This window comes from Nomascus leucogenys, chromosome 9 (assembly GCF_006542625.1).
Source record: "Nomascus leucogenys isolate Asia chromosome 9, Asia_NLE_v1, whole genome shotgun sequence".
Lineage (NCBI taxonomy): Eukaryota > Metazoa > Chordata > Mammalia > Primates > Hylobatidae > Nomascus > Nomascus leucogenys.
Genome location: NC_044389.1, coordinates 14,459,020 through 14,485,905, shown reverse-complemented (window position 1 = coordinate 14,485,905; position 26,886 = coordinate 14,459,020). Strand labels below are relative to the sequence as shown.

The following is a 26,886-nucleotide window of genomic DNA, read 5'->3' as shown; positions in this document are numbered from 1 at the left end:
GCCCCTCAGTTTTTCCCAGTCTTCCCTGCTATCCTAAGGACAACACCTGGAAAAAGGTGTTCTCCCGCAAAAGCAGCAGTTCTGAAAAGTGGGTGCATCCATAGAGGCTTTTCTCTGGGGCTCCAACCTTGAGTAGGACAGACATAGGCTCAGGCCACTCAAGCTGCCCCTGGGGCAGTTTCCAGGGGGCATTCTGTCCCCACCTCCTCATCCAGTCCCCAGCCCTTCCTGAGTGCCCCGTGGAGGCGTTTCAGGGGGCAGAGAAGCTCACAGCCTCCAGAGCTGCTGCCTGGGCCAGAGGAGAGCCCTCACCCCTTTCCTGGATGGGAAACAGCCCAGAAACCCAATGTTCTAGACAGAGAAGGAGCTCCCCAGGAGCCTCTGGCAAGAAGGGCCTAGGTAGGGAAGGAGAGCCAGGCTGTAAAGGGAGGCACCATTTTCTTTTCCTCCTCCTGGCCCCACTCTGTCCTGTGGTGCAACAAGCAAGCAGCACAGCCCTTTTTGGGAACTTGTGAATTTGGATTTGGGGGAACATGAAGAATCTGCAAGAGAAACTGATGTTTCCAGGAACAGGAGGAGTAAAGAAGGAGTGAGAGCCTCGGGAAACAAAGCCCTGTCTTGTAGTTTGTAGGTTTTTGCCAACTTGTTTACTTTATTTTTAAGACCAAAGGAAATCAAGGGCTGGTGTTGTCTTATTCTCTAAGATTGGATTCCATTATTTTCAGGGTGCAGACTGTGATGGGAAATAAACCACACTCAGATCTTGGATGTACACTTCAGTGTGATTGCGAATGTTGTGTGGGTGTCTCTGTGTGTAACTTTCTACTGTATTCCAGAGCATGCTCAGAAGGAACTCCTGCAGCCTCCTAATGCCCATAGCAGTTCACTGCTGGGAGGCCCTTGAAGGTTTGCTAGGCAGCTGGTCACCCTACACCCCAGGTGGCCCATAGATGCAGCTGCTACGTCTTCCACCCTGGGCAGGTGTCAAAGGTTCAGGCCCCAACCGGCTTCACTTAAAGCCCTGGTTTGCTGAATCAACTTTTTGCCAGGAATAAAGTTAAGCATCTTATTTATGATCTAGAAAATGAAGTATGTGGCCAGGCACTGTGGCTCATGCCTGTAATCCCAGCACTTTGGGAGGCCGAGGCAGGCAGATTGCTTAAACCCAGGAGTTCGAGACCTGGTGAAACCCTGTTTCTACAAAAAAATTTTAAAAATTAGCCAGGTGCAGCGGTGTGTGCCTGCAATCCAAGCTACTCGAGAGGCTGAGGTGGAAGGATCACTTGAACTCGGGAGGCAGAGGTTGCAGTGAGCCAAGATTGCACCACTGCACTCCAGCCTGGGCGACAGAGCAAGAGTGTGCCTCAAAAAAAAAAAAAAAGTGTTTATCTAGGTTTTTCTTGCTTTCTACCATAAGTAACAACTTTCCTTTGGCCAGGTCCATCCTATAAACAAGGCCCTCTAAGATTAAAATGTCTATAAGCACACAACCAGTGTTTCTTGCAGATTGGGCCATCTTCATCTGACCCAACCAAGATATAGGAAGAGAAACCAGAAGAATTTCCGGTCACGGCTGCACTGACCAAACAATAGTTAGACAGGTACATTAAACTGCAGAACCACCATCAGTGTGAGAGACCGAGGGCTTCCGCCCAAAGATGGCGAACCCATGGGATTTCCCCCTCTCCTTTCAATTCTCGGTATCTTGGAGAGATGAGCCTCGGAGTTTTGCCCAGGATTTTACAAAAGGGCAAACTCCTACATTTCCTTCTTTGGTCTGAGTTTGTCCTCTCTGGAGTCGTGGGACTGTTGATAGATTTCCCTGTGAGGACATGCCAACCTGTGCTGTGAAATGGCTTTAGGGTAGATCCAGGAAAAGAAGAGCAGTCGCTGCAGTCACACTTGGATTTCTCCCAGATCTTGAAGCACCTTGTAAACAGAGTGGTTGTACAATGTGTCATCTAAACCAGAGTGCTTTGGATAGTAAGTGGTATGTGGTAGTATTCATAACTACACTAAGGCAACAGGACTATCTCAGGCAGTCCAGGGCAGATGGTCACCCCGCTTTTCCACCCAAAGACTGTCAGGTCACTTGTCTTAGGAGCTGTCTACGCAGAGCTACAGATAAAGGAAGCCAAGGGGGACCTGCCTTGTTTGGTGTTTTTCCAGAACCTCTCACCTTCTGACTATATTATTCTCCCAGCCTGCTGCCAGTTACTTGGGCTTGGTCTTAGATAGCACATTTGCAGATAAAGAAGACTTGAGGGATGAGGAAGGGCTTTGGGATTGAGTTGAGTCAAAGGTGATGCTGGGGTTACCCACCATGCAAACAGGCACAAGCCTGATGTTGAAATCACAGAAAAACCAGTAAACATCATCAATACTTGGGACATCCTTAAGGCAGAGATTCTCATTCTGCAGAGGTTCTCATTCTGGCTGACCTCATTTATATAACCATACCTAGACTGGCCTGAGCTGGTCAGCAGCACACATCTGCAGAGACAATGCAGTCAGAGCTCATCAAGAAATTATCTGCTAGGTGTTCTAGAAGGAGGCTTGGCACACTTAGGGGCTTACCTGCTTCTCAGGACTCTCACAAATGTCTAACCTTTTCAGTATCTTTATGTTCTGTCTGTACACTCTATTTCCCAACACCTCTGCGTTGGTATTTGATGGCTGCTAGGGATGAAGTGGGGCCTGTTACAGGAAGGAAGTAAGGCCCCTGTCCTCCAGCTTCCAACTTTCTCTGCCGCTTCCTCTGGCATCTTTTCTTCTCTTTCCTCCCTCATCAGCATCCTGATGCTACATCTTCTCTCTCCTCTCCTGTGGTGAAACACTTCTTTTCTGCATTGATCCCAAGTGAAGGGGACCTGAGTGTGAGGCTGAGGAAAGAGTAAGGGAAAGTGTCTGGCTTAGCTCTGCTCATCATTCCAGGGAAATTAGAGATACAGTCTGGGCTGGAGATCTTCTTGTCCATCCTTCCATCCATCTGTCCATCCATCCATTCATTCATTCACCCATCCATCCATTTGTTCATCCATCTGTCTCTCCATCCATCCATCCATAGATCCACCTGTTCCATCCATGTATCCATACAACAATTCACTCAGAAGACATTTCTTGGGGCCCCACTCTGTGCTGGTCTCTAGGTTCTGGGAATACAAGGAAGACTATAACTTGGATCCTGACCTCAAGAAGTTTACTCATCTAATGGTCTAAAAAAAAAAAAAAACACACAAAGATCCAGCCCTAAACTTGCAGTTTGAGTCTCAGCTCTGTCATCTATGATTTAAAATACTATTGATGGCTGGCGCAGTGGCTCATGCCTTAATCCCAGCACTTTGGGAGGCCAAGGCCAGTGGATCACTTGAGGTCAGGAGTTCAAGACCAGCCTGGTCAACATGGTGAAACCCCATCTCTACTAAAAATACAAAAATTAGCCGGGCATGGTGGCATGTGCCTGTAATCCCAACTACTGTGGAAGCTGAGACAAGAGAATCGCTTGAACCTGGGAGGTGGAGGTTGCAGTGAGGCGAGATCCAACCACTGCACTCCAGCCTGGGTGACAGAGTGAAACTGTGTCTCAAAAAAACAAAAAACAAATAAAATACTGTTGATAATGAGGAATAATTATAATTACTAAGCATTCGCTACCTGTCAGGTACTTTAAACAATTGTCCCCTTGTCCCTTTAATCTTCGCAGTAGCTATATGAAGTAAGGACTATTTTTACCCCCTGCTTTGCATGTGAGGAGACCAGGGTTTACAGCAGTAACTAACTTAGTATCTGTGTGACCATGGCCTAGACCTCAGCTTTCCTCATGTGTGAAATGGGAGGTTGGACTAACTCAGTATTCTCCAAAATTTCCACTGAGGTACCTTTGACAGCAAAGAGGTGAATGTAAGGAACCCACAGTGTTGTCAGAATCAATCCAATCCCAGTCCTTGAAGTCTTGGGGTTTATTGTAAAAATTTATTTGGATTTTGCATTCTCCTTGGCACACAACTGTATTTGTCTTCATAAAAAGATAATGTTTAAAATGACTCACTGGCCATGCATGGTGGCTCACATCTGTAATCCCAACCCTTTGGAAGGCCAAGGCAGGTGGATCATTTGAGTCCAGGAGTTTGAGACCAAGTTTGGCAACATGGTAAAACCCAGTCTCTACAAAATATACAAAAATTAGCTGGACATACTGGCATGCCTATAGTCCCAGCTACTAGGGAGGCTGAGGTGGGAGGACCGCTTGAGCCCAGGAGGTAGAGGTTGCAGTGAGCCGTACTGTACTCCACTGTACTCCAGCTTGGGTGATAAAGTGAGACCCTGTCTCGAAAAATAAATGAATAAATAAATAAAATAAAATTACTGTTCAGAGAAATGGAGTTCTTAGGAAATGTATCCTGCTTGGTGGATAGTATCTCTGTGGGCCCCTGGGAATATGACTAGGCCCGCCTACCCACGTAGGTGATCTGCAAGGCTCTCCCTGGCTCTGGCGCTGTTCGGCTGTGCCTAGGCTATGATGAGGCAAGTCAAAGGGGGCTTGTGGAATAAGGCCCAGCATTTGCTTTCAGTCCCTGTATTCATGTTTTCTAAGGAGGATTCCTAGAATCTCTCAGGGTTTGCTGGAGAAATGAGCTTGGCAGCCAGAGGCAAATGAAAATCAGAAAAGGCAGTGTATACATGTTATAAAAATAAAATGCTTAGAGGCAAGAAAAGGGGAAATCCATTTAGAAAGGAACAAAATAAAAACTCTAGGGGGTTCCTGATCCAGAAATGTCTCCTGATTTTCAAGCTGAAATTTACACTGCAAAGCACAAAGAATGTTCCAGGGCAGCTTGAAAGGTGATTCAGAAATGCACTGGGGTGGCTCAGGTTGGGTCCTTAAGGACACTGTGAAACAGTCTAGATTGGTTTTTAAATGACCACTTCTTCTTCCCCTCTCCTTGGCCTGCAATTGATGTTAAGGTCACTTCCCTCCTGCTCCCTCTGCAGCCACTGCCTCTGTCCCAACAGGAAAAACTATGGAGTGGCTCTCACAGCCAAAGTGTGGGGAGGGGAAAGCAGGAGGAGCTGGGGACTCAGGGCAGGAGCAGGCAGCAGGGAGCTCCCGGGCAGCTGGCTGTGCATGGCTCCACTATTCTGAGCCTGACAGGCTCTAGGGAAGTGCAGCTACAGGGAGCTGGCTGAAGGCTCAAGAGAGGCTTTTCTGACAGGCCCAGTTCCAATCACGCCAGCTCCTAATCTCCTAATCAGTTTGCTTTCCTCCTGCTTTAAAATCTCTTTCTGCCTGTTCTCCTGGTCCCTAGCCACACCACCTTCACTGCTCTGATCTTATCTATGATCACCTGGCCAATCTACTTAAAGCAGTGAAGTAGACTGAAAATAACCAGACTTTCGGCAAAAATCTTTTTTTTTTTTTTGAGGCGGAGTCTCCGTCTGTTGCCCAGGCTGGAGTGCAGTGGCGCGATCTATGCTTGCTGCAACCTCCGCCTCCCGGGGTCAAGCGATTCTCCTGCCTCAGCCTCCCAGCCTGGGACTACAGGCATGCGCCACCACACCCAGCTAATTTTTGTATTTTTAGTAGAAACCCCCCAACACGGCGTTTCACCATGTTGGCCAGGCTGGTCCCAAACTCCTGGCCTCAGGTGATCCGCCCATTTCGGCCTCCCAAAGTGCTGGGATTACAGGCGTGAGCCACTGCACCCGGCCTTGGCAAGACTCTTGACTCCTCTCTTCCATCAGGGTCGATTATATTAAATTACACTGACAGAAGTAAGGATTGGATGACTTTTGAAGAACTATTTCAACCCAAAGACAAGCTAAAGAAACATTGAGTTCACTCGACTGGAAGGTCTTGGAGGGCAGGAATTGTAGCTTACCCTCCTTTGTAGCTCACACAGAGCCTTACATGGAGGAGGTGCTCAGTATTTTATGAATGTGTGCGTGGATAAATCCATAGTTTGCAAGAAACCACGAGTCAGCTTGCCACCTGCTGGTGAAATTGTGAAAGACACCTCGCCGCGCCTCGGCTCCCCCAAGTGGCCATACACTGTAATCCTAAGAAAACCCTCAGCTTGGACAATCCTTTCTTTCCAAGGAGCACTTTGTTACAGGAAGGGGGTCCCAATCCAGACCCCAAGAGAGGGTTCTTGGATCTCACGCAAGAAAGAATTCATGGCAAGTCCATAGAGTAAAGTGAAAGCAAGTTTATTAGGAGAGTAAAGTGAAAGCAAGTTTATTAGGAAAGTAAAGTAATGAAAGAATGGCTACTCCATAGACAGAGCAGACCTGAGGGCTGCTTTTTGCCCATTTTTAGGCTTATTTCTTGATTATGTGCTAAGCAAGGGGTGGATTATTCATGCCTCCCCTTTTAGACCATATAAGGTAACTTCCTGACGTTCCCGTGGCATTTGTAAACTGTCATGGCACTGGTGGGAGTGTAGCAGTGAGGACAGGTCACTCTCGTCGCCATCTTGGTTTTGGTGGGTTTTGGCCTTCTTCTTTACTGCAAGCTGTTTTATCAGCAAGGTCTTTATGACGTGTATCTGGTGCTGACCTCCTATCTCATCCTGTGACTTAGAATGCCTTAACCGTCTGGGAATGCAGCCCGGTAGGTCTCAGCCTTATTTTACACACCCCCTACACAAGATGGAGTTGCTGTGGCTCAAACACCTCTGACAACTTGATGCTTATTAATAAATCCTTTTGACTCTAACTCATGATCCTACATTCTTAGCAGAGAAGCCAAAAATGTCCTAGGACACTAGTCAGAGAAAAAGGCCTTTGAAAGCCCTGGAAGCTGTTTTGCAACTCAGGACCCTCTCTTCTCCACTGGTAGATGTTCTCTCCCCAAGATCCCTTTCCCTATCCTTCATGCATCCAGACAGAGAAAGCCTGTATTGAGCACCCACTGTGTGCCAAGCATTGGGCTAGGTGCCAAGAGATGCGAATGGAGAATGGAGACTTTACAGGGAGGGGAGAGATCAAGTGTGCACTCAGATGTGGGAGAGGAGACTGGCACAGGAAGAGCACCGGGAGTTCAGACAGGGAGAGAAGTCCATTGTGGGAATCAGAGAAGGCTTACATGGGAGGTGACAGGCTAATGAGCTGGGCCATAAAGGGCGGTTAGGCTCATAATGTATGGAGATGGACAGCATTCTGGTTACCTATTGCTCTGCAACAAACCACCCCAAATTTGGTAGTGTAACAGAGCAGTCATTTGTTTTTCTCTCTCATGGTTCTAGGGTTTTACCAAGCTCAGCTGATTGTTCTTGCTGGGATCTCTCCTGTGATTACAGTCAGATGAGAGCTGGCTGGATTCTTCACTGAGTCTGCCTTCCTCCTGTGGCTGGAGGCTGATGCTGGCTGTCAGCTGGGCCCTCAGCTGAGGCTGTTAGCCAGAACTCCTACATGTGGTCTCTTCATGGGGCCTGGACTCTCTCACAGCATGGTGGCTGGTTGCAAGGACAAGCATCCCAAGAGAGAGCAGGAGAAAGTTGTCTCGTCTTTTGAAAACTGGCCTCGCAAGGCCCATAGCAGATCTTCCCCTGTGCTCCACTAGTTGAGACAGTCACAAAGCCCCACCCAGTTTCAAAGAAGGGGACAGAGACTCCATTTCCTGATGTGTGAGTGGCAAGGTTCTGGAAGAGTATGTGGAATGGAAAGTATTATTGCAACCATTTGGGGAAAATACAACTTGCTGCTGGCAGGAAGGTCATTTCAGGTGGAGATCTTCACTGATGGTACCTTTGGAAACGCATTTTTAGGAAAGAAAGCGGCTTTTACAAACTTGGCATTGCTAAGGGAAAACATAAGGTTTTAGAAGTATTTACTGAGCCATCTTCACCAAGACTTATGAGAAACATTTCTCTGAAGAGAAGATGCTGAGGAAGAGGGAGATGCCTTTTGAAGTGGACCCCAAGGGGGGAGACAGGAGGCTGGGATGGATGGCAGCTCACAGTTGACAAAGGTAGTGGACTAGCAGTCATGGGCGAAGGCCCGCCAAGACTGATTCTTAGAGGGGGGAGAATTAACTTTGTGTTCTTATAGCAAGTGGCCAGGAATAACCAGATGCTATGTCCAAGCTGAGTCCTCAAAAGCAGTAGTAGGCGGGGGCCAAACCAGAAAGCAACAGTTAACAAAAACTGTACTGTAGCAGGAGAGATAAGATAAGCACACAAGCGTAACCGCCCAGCGGGTTCACCTTGCCTGCTGCCTAGACAGGCCGATTTATCAAGACAGGAGAATAGCAATGGAGAAAGAGTAATTCACGCAGACCCGGCTGTGCGGGAGACTGGAGTTTTATTATTACTCAAATCAGTCTCTCCGAGCATTCGGGGATCAGAATTTTAATTTGGCAAGTAGGGGCTTGGGAAGTGGGGAGTGCTAATTGCTCAGGTTGGAGATGGAATCATAGAGGGTTGAAGTGAGTTTTTCGTGCTATTTTCTGTTCCTGGGTTGCATGGCAGAACTGGTTGAGCCAGATTACGGTTCTGGGTCGTGTCAGCTGATCCACCCAGAGTGTAGGGTCTGCAAGATATCTCAAGCACTGATCTTAGGTTTTACAACAGTGGTGTTATCCCTAGGAACAATTTAAGGAGGTTCAGATTCTTGCAGCCAGAGACTGCGTGACCCCTAAACTGTAATTTCGAATCTTGTAGCTAATTTATTAGTCCTGCAAAGGCAGACTGGTCCCCAGGCAAGAACAGGGTCTTTTTGGGAAAGGTCTATTATTAATTTTGTTTTAGAGTCAAATCATAAACTGAATTCCTTCAGGGTGAAGCTATTTCCACCTATGCCCAGGAATGAACAAGGACAGCTTAAACTTTAGAAGCAAAATGGTTAGGTAGGTCTGATTTCTTTACTGTCATAATTTCCTCAGTTATAATTTTGCAAAGGCAGTTTCACAAGCAACCACAAGGCACAGCAGCTATCATTTGGGGGTAATATAGGGAGGCAGGGAGCAGTCATTGTGCATGAGCAAGAGCTGGGTCAGAGATAAGACACAGCCCCAGGTTAGAAGGCAGCTTCACAGAGATGAATAGGGAGTGAGATCAAGGACCACAGCAGAGGTTGACAGCCCAAGGCCCTTGATGGCACCATGACCTGAATGTCCAGGATCTTCCATGTCAACCACCAACTTTATAGGAAAGGGTGCACGAGCCAGGAATAATGGTGGTCAAGCTTGGCTGTGTGGGAAATAGGGAGTTTGCCTACCTGGCAGCTACTGAGTGTCTCAGTAGTGAGCTTCCAGCTACATACTGTCTGGACCCTGAGACCCAAAGAGGAAGGAGACTTTGGCTTCCTTTACTATGGGCATTCTGTGACCCACCCTGGTGATGAGAAGGACTAAAGAGCTACAAGATATTAAATCTACCTTATGTTTTTCACTTGCTTATGAGCACTGGAGCTCCATCACCTGAGCCCCCACTAAGTGCAGATGTATGTGACTTTAGAAAGGTTAGATTTACTCTTCATAGCTCAGGGTATACAGAAGTAGTCCCAATAAAAGTTTCCTTTGCTACATGGGGCTGAGGACAATCATGAGGTTGTGAACACTTTGAGGACAGGAGTAGATCTTGGTCAATATCTCTATGCTCAGTGCCTAGGGTAGCATCTAGTTCATGCAAGGAAGGAAAGGAGAGAGGAAGGAAGGAAAGAAGGAAGGAAGGAGGGAGGGAGGGAGGGAGGGAGGGAGGGAGGAAGGAAGGAAGGAAGGAAGGAAGGAAGGAAGGAAGGAAGGAAGGAAGGAGAGTCAGATAATACAGAAAGGCCATACCATGAATTGTTAGTCATACCTGACCTGGCCACTCCAGGAGCGCCAGAGGAGTTGCTGGACCCCCACATAGACGTATGGTATATAACATTTTTTTTTAAAGAGATATAATTCACACGTCATATGATTTGCCCATTTAAAGTGTACAATTTCAATGGTTTTTGGTATATTTACAGTTTTGCAATCATCACCACAGACCATTTTAGAACATTTTATTAACCTACTAAGAAAGCCTGTACCCATTTGCAATCACTCCTGCATTTTCCTGCAACATCCCTAGCAACTGAAACTGTCTTTGCAAAAATTAGAGCAATGAGAAAATTATCACAGCGAAAGAGATGCGACCTAACTGACTCCACTTTGCTTCTAATCTCCAAGCTGCCCTTGTTCGTTCCTGGGCGGAGGCCAAACTAACTTTGGGAGGAATTCAGCTCATAACTTAACTTTGAAGCAAAGATGAACACAGCCTTTTCCCTTAACACAGCCCCTTCTTGCTTGGGGACCAGACTGCCTGTGTAGCACTAACAAATTAGCCTCAAGATTAATGCAGACAGTCTGGGCACACAGTGGCTCAGGCCTGTAATCACAGCACTTTGGGAGGCCGAGGTGGGCAGATCACCTGAGGTCAGGAGTTGGAGACTAGCCTGCCCAACATGGTAAAACCCTGTCTCTACTAAAATTACAAAAATTAGCCGGGAGTGGTGGCAGGGGCCTGTAGTCCCAGCTACTAGGGAGGCTGAGGCAGGAGAATCGCTTGAACCTGGGAGGCGGAGGCTGCAGTGAGCCGAGATCGTGCCACTGCATTCCAGCCTGGGTGACAGAGTGAGACTCAGTCTCAAAAGATTAATGCAGACAGGCCACGAGATTTTGAACCTCCCCCATTGCTCCGAAAGATAACATCACTATTGTAAAACCTAAGATCAGTGCTCCAGACATTTTTCACACTGCATTCTGATGCACCAGCAGGCCCCACCCAGATCAATAATCTGGCTCAACCAGTTCTGGGATCTCACCCAGGAACAGAGGACAGGAAGAAAAATCCCACTTTGACCCCCCTATGATTTCATCGCTGACCCAGCCAATCAGCATTCTCCACTTCCTGGCCCCCTACCCACCAAATTATCCTTAAAAATTCCAGTCTCCAAATTTTCCAGGAGGCTGGTTTGAGTAATAATAAAGCTTCTGTCACTCCTTCACCAAGCTTTTTGTAAATTAATTAAACTCTTCATTGCAATTCCCCTGTCTTGATAAATCTGCTCTGTCTGGGTGTCAGGCAAGGAGAAGCCGTTGGGTGGTTACACAAGTACTTATCCACTTTATGTTTCTATAAATTTGCCTGTTCCCTGTTCCGAATTTTTTTTTTTTTTTTTTTTTTTTTTTTTTTTTTTTTTTTTTTTTTTTTTGAGACAGGGCCTGGCTCTGTCACCCAGGCTGGAGCACAGTGGCACAATCACGGCTCACAGCAGCCTCCACTTTCTGGCCTCTAGCAATCCTCCTGCCTCAGTACCCTCTACTCACTTGCCCAGTAGCTGGGACTACAGGTGCAGGCCACCAAGTCTGGCTAATTTTTATGTATTTTTTGTAGAGATGGGGTTTTGCCTTGCTGCCCAGGCTGGTCTCAAACTCCTGGACTCACGTGATCCGCCCATGTAGGCCTCCCAAACTGCTGGGACTACAGGTGTAAGCCACTACGCCTGGCCTGAACATTTCACATAAATGTAACCATACAACATGTGGTCTTTTGTGTCTAGTTTATTTTACATAACTTAAGGGAAAGCTTCCTCTTTGCCCTCTGAAGGATCACTGAAAAAACAACTGATGAAAGGCAGATTAATTGGAGAAAAGGCATATAAATGTATTAACATGCACGCAGGAGTACTGCAGAGTTACCCTAACCTCCCAATGGGGTATAGGAGCTTACATACCATCTTTTTTTTTTTTTTTTTTGGGAAAGGGTCTCACTCTGTCACCCAAGCTGGAGTGCAGTGACGCAATCTTGGCTCACTGCAACCTCCACCTCCTAGATTCAAGCAATCCTCCTGCCTCAGCCTCCTGAGTAGCTAGGACTACAGGTGCATGCCACCATGCCTGGCTAATTTTTGTAGTTTTTGGTAGAGATGGGGTTTCACCATGTTGGCCAGGCTGGTCTCAAACTCCTGACCTCAAGTGATCCGCCCGCCTCAGCCTCCCAAAGTGCTGGGATTACAGGCATGAGCCACCATTCCCGGCCCATACCATCTTGAGGTTACAAAATGAATGGGAATTCAGAGCATGGCCAAAAACAGGTTATAGTGGTAAGCAGGTTTTAGTGGCAAGACACCTTATGGGAGGGGGAAAAGATGAGGCCTGGCTAGCATAAGTGGTCTTGTTAGGTAGATGAAATCTCACAGGTAGCAGCCCTCAAAGAGAATTGATGGTAAATACTTTTTTTCGACCTTTAAAAGTGTCAGAGTCTCAGTTAATCGTTCCTAAATCTAAAGAAGAGAAGCCCTGCATCATCAGTGAAGATTTTATCCACAGACGCAAATCTCTCCCACCAAAGACAGCTTTGCAGGGCTACTTCTGTCTGCAAGGCCCTTTGAACAGCTGTCTCAAAATATGTCAAAGAAGGATATTTTAAGGTGAAATATTTTTATTTCTTTCACTAACGTGTATAAGTACTTCATTCCTTTTTTTATTGCCAAATAATATGCACGGACATATAATATTTTATTTATAAAGTCATTGGTGCTGGGTAAGGTGTCAGAGCCCCGCATCAAAGAGTGGTTGCCTCGCGGCTTGCAATGGCTCATGCCTGTAATCCCAGCACTTCGGGAGGCCGAGGCAGGTGGATCACCCGAGGTCAGGAGTTCCAGTGTTCCAGACCAGCCTGGCCAACATGGTGAAACCCTGTCTCTACTAATAATACAAAAATTAGCCAGGTGTGGTGGTGCATGGCTGTAATCCCAGCTACTCGGGAGGCGGAGACAGGAGAGTCGCTTGAACCCGGGAGGTGGAGGTTGCAGTGGGCCGAGATCGTGCCATTGCACTCCAGCCTGGGCCACAAGAGTGAAACTCCATCTCAAAAAAAAAAAAAAAAAAAAAAAGTAGTTGACCCATGGGTTGGTAGGAAGAATTTACTGACAACAGTATAGGTTTGAAAAAGGAAAGTTTTATTAGAAAGAAAGAACGCGCCTTTCCAGCCCCCCACCCGGACCCTACAGCTGCCGAGATGCTGATGCCTAAGAAGAACTGGATTGCCATTTATGAACTTCTTTTTAAGGAGGGAGTCATGGTGGCCAAGAAGGACGTCCACATGCCTAAGCACCCGGAGCTGGCAGACAAGAATGTGCCCAACCTTCATGTCATGAAGGCCATGCAGTCTCTCAAGTCCCGAGGCTACGCGAAGGAACAGTTTGCCTGGAGACATTTCTACTGGTAACTTACCAATGAGGGTATCCAGTATCTCTGTGATTACCTTCATCTGCCCTCGGAGATCGTGCCTGCCACCCTACGCTGCAGCCATCCAGAGACTGGCAGGCCTCAGCCTAAAAGTCTGGAGGGTGAGCCACCTGCAAAACTCACAAGAGGGGAAGCCAACAGAGATACCTACAAACGGAGTGCTGTGCCCCCTGGTGCCAACAAGAAAACCGAGGCTGGGGCTGGGTCAGCAACCGAATTCCAGTTCAGAGATGGATTTGGTTGTGGACGTGGTCAGCCACCTCAGTAAAATTGGAGAGGATTATTATGCAATGAATAAACTTACAGTCAAAAAAAAAAAGAAAGAAAGCTGCAGAAGAGTGCAGTGAGGTGCCTCAGTATGAGAAAAGTAAGTGTGCCACGGCAGACTTTTCTTTAGGGGTATTTATGGACCTTAAAGCAGGAGCTTAGGAGTAATGTGGACCATATTAGCCGTATAGGTCATGATAAGTGACTACATTTGTAGATATTTTGGTGCCTTAATGTCAGCAAGGGCTGCACAACGAGTTTCAACATGCATTCATTCAGGAGATGTACAGAAATTCTAGTTACTTAAAAAATTTTTTTAAAAGCCTGGTACCAGATGCTTGCTTTAGAATAATAGGGACATCTAATTACTTCTAAATTCCTCAGATAAGAAATGTTGCCTCTGGATGGTCGGCTTGATGGTCACTAGTTGATCTTTGCTCTCCTCAATCAGTTTTTTTTTTTTTTTTTTTTGAGATGGAGTTTCATTCTTGTTGCCCAGGCTGGAGTGTGATGATGGGATCTCGGAGATGGAGTTTCACTCTTGTTGCCCAGGCTGGAGTGCAATGGTGCGATCTCGGCTCACCACAACCTCTGTCTCCCGGGTTCAAGTGATTCTCCTGCCTCAGCCTCCCAAATAGCTGGGACTATAGGCGCACACCACCACACCCGCTAATTTTTGTATTATTAGTAGAGACAGGGTTTCACCATGTTGGCCAGGCTGGTCTTGAACTCCTGACTTCATGATCTGCCCGCCTTGGCCTCCCAAAGTGCTGGGATTACAGGTGTGAGCCACTGCGCCCGGCTATTTAAATCTTTTACTTATTTTATGTATAGTTTTTTTCTCATGACACAGCCCGCAGGAGATCCTGAGAACATGTGCCCCTTTTTACCTATTTCTCTTTCTTTCCTTTTTTTTTTTTTTTTTTTTTTTTTTAGAGACAGGGTGTCACTCTGCCATCCAGGAGAGAGTGCAGTGGTGTGATCATAGCTCACTGTAACTTGTAACTCCTGGACTCAAGCAATCCTCCCACCTCAGCCTTCCGAGTAGCTAGAACTACAGGTATGTGCCCCTATGCCCAACTAATTTTTGAATTTTTTGTAGAGATGGGATCTCAATATGTTGTCTAGGCTGCTCTCAAACTCCTGGCTTCAAGTAATTCTCCTACCTCAGCTTCCCAAAGTCCTGGGATTACTATGCCTCGACTTTACCTATTTTTAAATTATTTGCCTTTTTGTTATTGTATAAAATTTCTTAAACTGATGTTCCACAAATGTAGTATCTGGAGACCTGTGGGTTCTCAGTCAGGTTTGTTTAATGTGGCTCTTTTTTTCCTTCCTTCCTTCCTTCCTTCCTTCCTTCCTTCCTTCCTTCCTTCCTTTCTCTCTCTTTTCTTTCTTTTTTTTTTTGACAGTGTCTTGTTCTGTTGCTCAGTCTGGAGTGCAGTGGTGCAATCTTGGCTCACTGCAACCTCCACCTCCCAGGTTCCAGCGATTCTTCCACCTCAGCCTCCTGAGTAGCTGGGATTACAGGTGAGTGCCACCACGCCCAGCTAATGTTCGTATTTTTAGTAGAGACAGGGTTTTGCCATGTTGGCCAGGCTGGTCTCCAATTCCTGACCTCAAGTGACCTGCCCCCATTGGCCCCTCAAGGTGCTGGGATTACAGGCATGAGGCACTGTGCCCCCGGTCCTGTGGGACTTTCATTTTAATGGCCATCTGCCTCTGGCAAAGATGGAGTAACAGGTATCTTCCTGCTTAAAACAACAACAGAGGGCAAAATATATCAAACAACAGTTTTCAGGACACTGGAAATCAGGCAATAAAGGAAAGTGGTCTATGGGAGATGAGAAACAAATGAGATGCCTCTGATTGTCCCAGCTTTCCACGTGAAAGAGTTTCCAAGCTGTGGTGCAGCAGAAGGAACCTAAGCAAAGCTTGGAGATTTCCTGAGTTGAGAAGGAGCTGAGTCTGGAGAGATCAGAAAGTATGATAAATTAGCAGTTTCTTTCTACAGGGTCAGAAAGTAAATTAGCAGTTGTTAGGGCTGGGGTGGGGGCACAGAAGAGTGGAGAGTGACTTGTAATGGGTACCAGGTTTCTTTTTGGGGTGATAAATGTTCTAAAATTAGACTGTGGTGATAGTTGCAGAACTGTCTGAATATACTAAAAACTATTGAAATTCATTAAGTTGTATGCACTAAATATATGCAGCTTTTTGTATGTCAGTTATATCCCAAGTAAGTGGTTTTTTTAAATCATTGAGTTGTACATTTTCTTTTCTGTGGGGGTGGGGCAGGGCAGGTCTCACTCTGTCACCCAGGTGGGAGTGCAGTGGCGCGATCTCAGCTTATTGAAGCCTCAACCTCCTGGGCTCAAGCAATCCTCTCACCTCATTTTTTTGGATTTTTTGTAGAAATGAGGTCTCATCCAGCCTGGCCAACACGGTGAAACCCCGTCTCTACTAAAAATACAAAAACTAGCCAGCCATGGTGGCAGGTGCCTGTAATTCCAGCTACTTGGGAGGCTGAGACAGGAGAATCACTTGAACCTGGGAGGCAAAGGTTGTAGTGAACCAAGACTGCGCCATGGCACTCCAGCCTGGGCAAGAAGAGCAAAACTCCATCTCAAAAAAAAAAAAAAAGGTCTCATTACATTGCCCAGACTGGTCTCGAACTTCTGGGCTCAAGCAATTCACCTGTCTCAGCCCCGCGAAGTGCTAGGATTACAGGCACGAGCCACTGTGCCCAGCTGAGTTGTATATTTTCAATAGGTGACTTGTTTGGTATGTAAATTGTACATTAATAAAGTTGTTTTAAAAATTAACAGTGAAATAACACATGTTCAGACATGTGAAAGGGGAAATAATTCACAATAAGCAGACCCCAATATAAGAATTGTTAAAGTAAGTCCTTAAGGCGGAAGTAAAAAGAAGGAACAGAGATAAAGATGATGCCTTATTTTTCATTGGAAACAATACAAGCAAGAAGACAGCAGAGTAACATTTTTAAGTTCTTTTAAAAAATTGTCAACATAGAATTCTATATCTAGAAAAAATATCTTTTAGAAATAAAGAGTAGAAGAAATGTTAGCTACATGGGTAGAAAATACAATTTTTAAAAAATTATTTAAAACTGGCTGGGTGTGGTGGCTCACGCCTCTAATCCCAGCACATTCGGAGGCCGAGGCGGGCAGATCACTTGAGGTCAGGCGTTCATGACCAGCCTGGCCAACATGGTAAAACCCCGTCTCTACTAAAAATACAAAAATTAGCCAGGTGTGGTAGTGGACGCCTGTAATCCCAGTTATTAGGGAGGCTGAAGCAGGAGAATCGCTTGAACCCGGGAGGTGGATGGAGGTTTCAGTGAGCAGTGATAGCGCCACTGCACTTCAGCCTGGGCGACAGAGAAAGATTCCGTCTCAAAAAAAAAAAGAAAAGAAGAAAATTATTTAATACTTTTAAAAAGATAGTTGACTATTTAAACAAAAATAATAAGAATGCATTTCAGGGTTTATAACATTTGGAAAAGTAAATGCATGGTTATAATAGTATAAAGGTCAGAAGGACAGAAATGGAAGCACATTATTGCAAGGTTCTTATACTATGCATGAAATGGTATAATATCACTTGAAGGTAGATTTGGGTAAGCTAAAGATAAATAGTATGAATCCTAAAGCAACCACTGAAATAACAAAACAAACAGTTACAGCTAATAAACCAGCAAAGGAGATAAATGGAATTGTGAAAATACTCAATTAATCTAAAGCAGAAAAAGAGAAAAAAATTGAACAAAGAACAGATGGGACAAATAGAAAATAAACAATGGAGCCAGGTGTGGTGACTCAGGCCTGTAATCCCAGCACTTTGGGAGGCCAAGGCGGGCGGATCATTTGAGGTCAAGGGTTTGAGACCAGCCTGGCCAACATGGTGAAACCCTGTCTCTACTAAAAACACAAAAATTAGCCTAGTGTGATTGCACACACCTGTAATCCCAGCTACTCTGGAGGCTGAGGCAGAAGAATCTCTTGAACTCGGGAGGCGGAGGTTGCAGTGGGCCGAGACTGCACCACTGCACTCCAGCCTGGGTGACAGAGTGAGACTCTGTCTCAAAAAAATTAAAAAATAAATAAACAGCAAAGTGATAGACTCAAATCCAACCACATCAATAATCACATTAAATCTAAATGGCCTAAACACTTCATTTTAAAGGCAGAGACTGTTAGATGGATTTTTTTTTTAAAGTAAGACTCAATTATTTGCTATCTACAAGAAATGAACTTTAAATATAAAATCTTTGCTGGCCGGGCGCAGTGGCTCACGCTTGTAATCCCAGCACTTTGGGAGGCCGAGGCGGGCGGATCACGAGATCAGGAGATCGAGACCACGGTGAAACCCCATCTCTACTAAAAATACAAAAAATTAGCCAGGCGTGGTGGCAGGCGCCTGTAGTCCCAGCTACTCGGAGAGGCTGAGGCAGGAGAATGGCCTGAACCTGGGAGGCGGAACTTGCAGTAAGCCGAGATTTCGCCACTGCACTCCAGCCTGGGAGACAGAGCGAGACTCCGTCTCAAAAAAAATAAAAATAAAAAAAATAAATAAATAAAAAATAAGTAAATAAATATAAAATCTTTAAAAGGATAGGAAGAATATACTATGCTAACATTAGTCAAAAGAAGGTTGGAGTTGCTGTATTAACACCAGACAAAGTTGATTTCAGACCAGTCTGGGCAATATGGTGAAAGCCTGTCTCTACAAAGAATACAAAAAATTAGCCAGGTGTGGTGGTGCAGGCCTGTAGTCCCAGCTACTTGGGAAGCTGAGATGGGAGGATCACCTGAGCCCAGGATGCAGAGGTTGCAGTGAGCCGTGGTCATGCCACTGCACTCCAGCCTAGGTGACAGAGTGAGACCCTGTCTCAAAAAACAAAAATGAAATGAAACAATAACAACAACAAGAGTTGATTTCAGAGCAAAGAATATTACCAGAGACAAAGAAGGACATTTCATAATGATTAGGGGTCATTTCATCAAGAGGATGTATTAATCCTATGTTTATGCACTTTAACCACCAAACAGAGGGAAAAGCTTCCACTCCCTGAAAAATGAAAACAAAACACAAAAATTATACTTAAATCTCTACTGCTAACCTCTACTGCCATTTCACACACAGGGTACAGAATACCAATTTTGTGTGACATATGAAGAAGTAGAAAACTATGACTCATAATCACAAGACAACAAGACCATCAGGTGATCTAGTTATCAGAATCAGCAGACAAAGGCTTTAAAACAACAATTACAAGTATGCTGAAAATTTTAAAGGAAAAAAAAAAAGACACAATAGGTAAAGAGATAAGGTGTTTCAAAAGAAATGGAAATTCAAGAACAAACTAAAGGGAAATTACAAAATTGAAAAATACAATATATGAAGATTTACTGGATGAGCTTAACAGCAAATTAAACACTGCAAAAGAAAAAAATAAGTGAATTGAATATAAGCTAATAAAAATTATCTAAACTGAAGTGGAGAGAGGAAAAAATGGTTGAAAAAAATGAACAGAGCATTAGCAAACTGTGGGATAATAGTAAGCAGTCTAACTTACATGCAATTAGAGTTCCATAAGGAAAAGAAAGAAACAATAAGGCAGAAAAATATTTAAAGAAACAGTGGCTTAAAAGTTCATGAAAAATAACAATCCACAGGTCCAAAAAGTTCAACTAACCCCAAGCAGGATAAACTTTTTAAAAATCATACTTGGGGCCAGGTGCAGTAGCTTATGCCTGTAATCCCAGCACTTTGGGAGACCAAGGCAGGCGGCTCATTTGAGGTCAGGAATTCAAAACAGCCTGGACAATTTGGTGAAACCCGGTCTCTACTAAAAACATAAAATTAGCCAGAGCCGGGTGTGGTGGCTCACACCTGTAATCCCAGCACTTTGGGAGGCTGAAGTGGGCGGATCACCTGAGGTCAGGAGTTTGAGACCAGCATGGCCAACATGGTGAAACCCTGTCTCTACTAAAAATACAAAAATTAACCAGAAGTGGTGGTGGGTGCCTGTAATCTCAGTTACTTGGGAGGCTAAGGCAGGAGAATCATTTGAACCCAGGAGGCAGAGGTTTCAGTGAGCCAAAATCACAACATTGCACTCCAGCCTGGGCGACTGAGTGAGACTCTGTCTCAAAAAAAGAAAAAAGAAAAAAAAACCACACTTGGTACATCAGAGTAAAATTGCTGAAAACCAAAAATAAAGAGAAAATCTTAAAAGCAGCCATGGGGGGAAAAAGACACATTACATGCAGGGGGTCAAATATAAATTGTGAGAGCTATTTCTCATCAGAGATCGTTAAGCCAAACATCCATTAAGTGGTAAATAAACAAAATGTGCTGTATTCATACAATGAAATACTACTCAGCAATAAAAAGAAAAAAAACTACTATAGCTGTACCGAAATGAATCTTAAAAACATTATTCAAAGGCCAGGTGTGGTGGCTCATGCCTGTAATTCCAGCACTTTGGGAGGCTGAGGTGGGCGGATCACGAGGTCAGGAGATCAAGACCATCCTGGCTAACATGGTGAAACCCCATCTCTACTAAAGATACAAAAAAATTAGCCGGGCATGGTGGCGGGCACCTGTAGTACCAGCTACTCGGGAGGCTGAGGCAGGAGAATGGCATGAACCCAGGAGGCAGAGCTTGCAGTGAGCCCAGATCGCACCACTGCACTCCAGCCTAGGCGACAGAGCAAGACTCTGTCTCAAAAAAAAAAAAAAAAAAAAAAAAAAGAAAAAATTCTAAGTGAAAAGAGCCAGAAGCAAAAGACCATGAACTAGATTATTTCATTTATATTAAATGTCTAGAAAAGAAAAATCTATAGAGTTAGAAAGCACATTAGTGGTTGCCTGTGGCTAGGGGGTGAGATTGACTGCAAATGGGTAGGAAGAATTGCTTTGGGATGTTATAAATGTTCTAAAACTAGGCTGTGGTAATAGTTACACAACTCTTTAAATTTACTAAAAATCATTGAATTGTACCTTTACCATGGGCGAATTTTAGGCTATGTTAATTATACCTTAATAAAGCTATTAAAAAGGTGCTGAGACAGAAGCCACCAGTTTGGAAAGGATAAGACAGAAACATGTAATGGAAAAAGGGCAATTGGCCACTATAGAATTATTATATATCCAAGAGAAAATAACCAACAATATAATTGGAAAAAGATTAGGAAATAGGAATAGAAGGCAATTCTAATCTGAACAAACTTATGAAAAGATGCTCAATCCTATTAATAGTTGGTGAAATACAAATTAAAATCATGATAATCTACAATCTTACATCCATCTGGTTGTCCAAAAAAAAAGGTCTGACAATACCAGTGTTAGGATGAATATGGTAAAGTTAAAGTGTCCAGGCTCTGTGGCCATCAGTTTCACTCCTGGGTAGACTACTGGAGAAACACAAATGTACACAATAAGATCTTTACAAGAATTTCCATAGCAGCACAGTTTGTAATCGCAAAAAAACTAGAAACAATAAAATAAATAAGCCAGGCGCAATGGCTCACGCCTGTAATCCCAGCACTTTGGGAAGCTGAAGCAGGCAGATCACAAAGTCAGGAGTTCGAGACCAGCCTGGCCAACATGGTGAAATCCCATCTCTACTAAATATACAAAAATTAGCCAGGCATGGTGGTGGGCACCTGTAATCCCAGCTACTTGGGAGGCTGAGGCAGGAGAATCGCTTGAAACTGGAAGGCAGAGGTTGCAGTGAGCTGAGATTATGCCATTGCACTCCAGCCTGGGCAACAGAGTGAAATTCTGTCTCAAAGAAAAATAAAATAAAATAAATAAATAGAGTGTAGTTGTACAATGGAATATTATACAGCAGTGAAAATGAGTAAACTAAAGCTATATGCATTAACATGGATGAACTTTACAAATTTGTTGAGTCAAAAAAGAAAATTGTAGAAGAATATACACAGCATGATGTTATTCATATAGTTAAAATGCAATGCATATAGAGTGTATAATATAGTAAAAATTAAAACTTATGCATGAAAATAATTAACTCCAAATTCAGAATAACATTTCCTCTGGAGGGAGAGAAAGGAATGCAATAGAGGAGGAGCTTAAACTATATTTGTAATGCTTTATTTGTTTATTTTGAGACGGAGTCTCGCTCTGTCGCCCAGGCTGGATGGAGTGCAGTGGCACAATCTCGGCCCACTGCAAGCTCCACCTCCCAGGTTCATGCCATTCTCCTGCCTCAGCCTCCGGAGTAGCTGGGACTACAGGCGCCCGCCACCATGCCTGGCTAATTTTTTGTATTTTTAGTAGAGACGGGGTTTCACCATGTTAGCCAGGATGGTCTTGATCTCCTGACCACATGATCTGCCTGCCTTGGCCTCCCAAAATGCTGGGATTACAGGCATGAGCCACCGTGCCCAGCCGTAATGCTTTATTTCTTAAACTCAGGGCATTTACAGGTGTGATGGTTAAATTTTATGTGTCAACTTGTCTGGGCCAAAAGATGCCCAGATATTTGGTAAAATATTATTCTGGACGTTTCTGTGAGGGTGTTTTTGGTTGAGATTAACGTTTAAATCAGTAGAATGAGTAAAGCAAATTGCCCTCTCTAATATAGGTGGGCCTTATCCAATCAGTTGATGGCCTAAATAGAACGAAAAAGCCTGACTCACCCCTAAGTAAAAGCGAATTCCTCTTGCCTAACTGCCTTCGAACTGGTACACTGGCTTTTTCCTGCCTTCAGACTTGAACTGAAACACTGGTTCTTCCTGGGTCTCAAACCTGCTGGCCTTTGGATGGGAACTACATCATCAGCTCTCCTGTTTCTAAGGCCTTCAGGCTTTGGACTGGAACTAACACCCTATAGACTCTCCTAGGTCTCCAGCTTGCTGACTCACCCTGCAGATCTTGGGACTTGTCAGTTTCTGCAATTGCATGAGCCAATTCCTTATAATAAATCTCTTTCTCTCTCCCTCTCTCTCTTTCTCCCTCTCCCTCCTGCCTCTCTTTCTCCCTCCATCCCCTCCCTGTCTCTCTATAGTGTACATTCTATTGATTCTGCTTTTCTGGAGAACCCTGACTAATAGAACAGGTATGTTTGTTATATTATTCTCTATACCTTTTGCAGGCCTAAAATAGTTCATAATAAATTTTAAAATAAATAATGAATGAATAGACGTTAAAATGTCAGATGCTATAGAGGGCAAGTAAAATGAGAACTGGAATATGTACATTAGATTAGCTATTAAGAGGCCCATGATTGCCTTTGTAGGAGTGTTCAGAGTGGAGGCCTAATGATGATGGGTTGTAGAGTGATAGGGGGTATACACATCCTTGATGGAGTTTAACAACAGAGTGAAAAAGAGCTCTGGGTCTAGAGTAGTGTGCAAAGGAGAGAAAGGGTTATGTGTTGTTGTTGTTTTTGTTGTTGTTTGAGACAGGGTCTCACTCTGTTGCCCAGGCTGGAGTGCAGTGGTGCAGTCTCGACTCACTGCAACCTCCGCCTCCTGGGCTCAGGTGATCCTCCCACCTCAGCCTCCCGAATATCTGGAACCGCAGACATGCACCACCACAACTGGCTAATTATTTTGTATTTCTTATAGAGATGGGGTTTTGTCACATTGCCAAGGCTGGTCTCGAACTACTGGACGCAAGCAATCTGCCCGTCTTGGCTTCCCAAAGTGCTGGGATTACAGGAGCAAGCCACCATGCCCAGCCAGAGAAAAGAGTTTTAATAATGGAACCACTTCTCTGTGGGGCTTCCATACTAATTCTGTTGGAATTATCAGAGTCCTGGTCCTCCTTTGGTTGCTATGACTATTCCAGTAGAGATTCTGGAAGACTTGAACTTCGTCTCTGTGGGTACAAAGTGATTTTTTTTTTTTTTTTAAGTTTCACTCTTGTCGCCTAGACTGGAGTGAAGTGGCATGATCTCGGCTCACTGCAACCTCTCTCTCCCGGGTTCAAGCAATTCTCCTGCCTCAGCCTCCCGGGTAACTGGGATTACAAGCACCCACCACCATACCCGACTAATTTTTGTACTTTTAGTAGAGCCGGGATTTCGCCATGTTGGCCGGGCTGGTCTCGAACTCCTGACCTCAGATGATCCTCCCACCTAGGCCTCCCAAAGTGCTGGGATTACAGTTGTGAGCCCCCATGCCTGGCCTTAGTAAAGATTTTTCAAAGAGCACAGGGCTACTCTCTCTCATGGAAAGAAAAGTATTAAACCCATGATGATTACATCTTAGTCTAAGGGGAATATTACACCCACAATAAATTAAGCTAAAACTTCACAAAGACTCTGCAAGGGGTTGGGGCAGGGCAGGGAGTGGGCAAGGAATGGGTTGATTGTAACTTGGACTACTTGTGGATGGCGTTTTTTTTTCTTTTCTTTTTCTTTCTCACTTTTTTTTTTTCCCTCCTAATGGTTGAGCTTGGCTAAAGGAGTGTTGCTAATGGTTTCCCAGTTTAGTTTCAAGTGGATTGGCAGCAGGGTTTTCCAGGCCACAAAGGCTGAAGGGGACATACTATTAGTCTGTCTCACTCCTCCCAGAAATTCAGTCTGGGTTTTACTGTAATTTCATCTTAGTCTCATCAAAGGCGCTCCAGATGAGGAGATTCTGAGCTGGGGTATTTCTTCCTACCCCTCCCAGACAGATTGCAAGGTTTTTCCAATACTGCGTTCTCCCTGGGGCTTTCCCTGGTTGGCGCGGAGAGAAAAGCGCCAGCAGGGGTCAGCAGTGTCCCACATCTGGCCGGGAGCTGCTTGCCGCATGTGCTGTTTCTCCTGGTACTGCCAGAGATACTGGGGAAATTGGCGAGCACCGTTCCATTGAGGCGTTAGCATCATTATGAGCATCGCAGGCTCAAGATTCCTCTCCCTGAACGTGGGGTGGGCTGGAGGAGTGGAGGGTGTGTTCTTTATAAGCACTATGTGGGGTGTGGGTGTAGAATCCAGACATCAGCAATGCCAACTCACCATCTGGTTTTCTATCGGGAGGTTTTTATGTGTATTGGCATGAGCAATATATTGTGTCGGTCTGGGTGTCAGAGGACGCGTGTCAGAGTTGCCTTGTTGAAATTTTCCCAGGGACCTGGGATTTCTGGATTCACCCGGTATCCAGGCTCTCCCAGAGCGGCGCTTTGGCTGGCCACGGCCTGGAGCAGAGTTTGTGCAGCGCTCCCACGGCTGCCTGCCCGGGCCTGCCCCCGACACATGCTCAGTGGAATTCTCCCGTGGCAGCCCAGAGTCTCCGGAACGAAGGTCTCCGCGGCCAAAGCCACGCAAGAGGCTCTCCTGCTCTCATTTCCAGACGCACCCTCATCCTTGGCCTCTCCCTGCCCCAGTTCTCTTTGACTCCTCCGGTCCTCGTGGCTGCTCAGCTCCAGGGCGCCCCCACCTCCCAGGACAAGTCCCCTGACTTTACAGCTTACAGGCCCAGAATAACAGATGGCCAGAGGCATCCCATTCAAGACTCCGCGCCTCCTTCCTAGCTCCTCAGTCTCTCCCACCCCAAGGTGGTGGTGCCCAGGGAGGGGGTCAGAAAACCACAGAGGGCCTGTGGGAGGCGTACAGCTGGGAACAAGTGTGGGCTGGAAGAGGAGCCCAGTCTGTAGCTGAGATTCCCAGGGCCCCACGACCTTCCAGGCAGCCTCCACCGCTGCTATGACAGGCAGATGCCCGACTTTCCACCTGCTTTCTGACCTGGCTTTGGCAAGGCCTGGGCACCTGGCCTGCTTTCCCAGGAGTAGAGTTACAGCAGCTGATCTAGGGAACAGGTGTGGGCTTCGCGTCACAGCTGCTGCTGAGCACATCTGTACCCACAGTGAGGAGGCTGCAGCTGCAGCAGGGCCTGTCAGTCACTCATACTCTCCCCGGAGTTGGGCGTGGGGGACTGAAAGGGCCAGGGGTTGAGAGAATCTGAGATAAGCATTCACAGAGCACCTTGCTCCTAGAGATCCCAAAGTGTGACCCCTGACAAGGTTTTCCCAAAGTCAGCCTCGCTGGCACCAGCAGCATGGGAATTAGGGCTGGATTCTCCCCTTCTGCCTTGCTTCCCAGCCCTTGGGCCACAGTCAGCTCCTCCTCCTTCCTGGCTAGCTCAGCTCAGCTTTTGCAGGATGAAACTCTGAATCCTGGCTTCCAGTGGCTCTCCCAGAAAACTAGGAGGGAAGTGCTTGGAAGAATGGCTCTTTATTCATGCAAATGATTTCTTGCCATTTAAGAGCCTCAAACCACAAAATCAATTAAAGAGAAAGGGGGAAGATTTGGGGGTCTGTGCCAGCCACTGGATGCAATGCTTTACCTCCATCATCTTATCACATCTTCCCAGCAACCCTGCCACATAGCTATTATCAAGATCATTTCTGTTTCCCAGAGGAGAAGTCAAGGTTACACAGTTAGGATGCAGTGAATCTGGGATTTGATTGCCGTCCTGACTCCAAAGCTTGCACTCTGACCACTGGGCCACACTGCCTCAAATCTCCCATTCTCTGGTAAATCCAACATCTTAGCCCCATTCTTTCTCCCTTGCAGGGAATCACCTGCCTACCTCCACCTCATCCATTTCTCACCACAGCTGGAGTCACCTCTACAGCCTTTACCTCCAGTCGTATTTGGCAATTCACCCACTTCCAGCTCCTATCATCCTCCTCTACCCTCACCAAAGTGGACATTGCAGCCTCTAAATCTGAATAGAGCTGACACGTAGCACCCACCCTCTCGCCAGCTACCTCTGGGTTCCCCCACCTGGTATTCCCTTCCTCACATCTAAGCCTGTTCCCCTCAGGCCCTGTCATGGCCTGAAATAGTCTTTGCCTCTGTCTACCACTCTCCAAGCTCCACCTTCACACCTACTTCTGCTTTCCCCTCTCGAGACACCTTTTCTTGGCATTTTAAGACTATTTACTGACTATTTTTTTTTTTTTTTTGAGACGGAGTCTGGCTCTGTGGCCCAGGCTGGAGTGCAGTGGCGCGATCTGAGCTCACTGCAAACTCCACCTTCTGGGTTCACGCCATTCTCCTGCCTCAGCCTCCCGAGTAGCTGGGAATACAGGCACCTGCCACCACGCCAGGCTAATTTTTTTTGTATTTTTAGTAGAGACAGGGTTTCACCATGTTAGTAGCCAGGATGGTCTCTATCTCCTGACCTCATGATCCGCCCGCCTCGGCCTCCCCAAGTGCTGGGATTACAGGCATGAGCCACCATGCCCGGCCTATTTACTGACTATTTACTGATAATAGGAAAATGCTTGCAGAATGTATTAGGAGTATCTTACAATTTTTAAATAATTATGTGTGTAATACATGAATAGACTCTCCTTGTAAAAAACAAACTGAAACACACAGAAAAAGTTAATGACTCCCTTGATGACTGCCAGTT

General features: G+C 45.6%; 1 pseudogene; it reads left to right on the top strand.

The window, feature by feature from the left end:
• Nucleotides 1-12,900: 12,900 nt before the first annotated feature.
• Nucleotides 12,901-24,705, top strand: LOC115836680 (annotated as a pseudogene).
• Nucleotides 24,706-26,886: the final 2,181 nt, after the last annotated feature.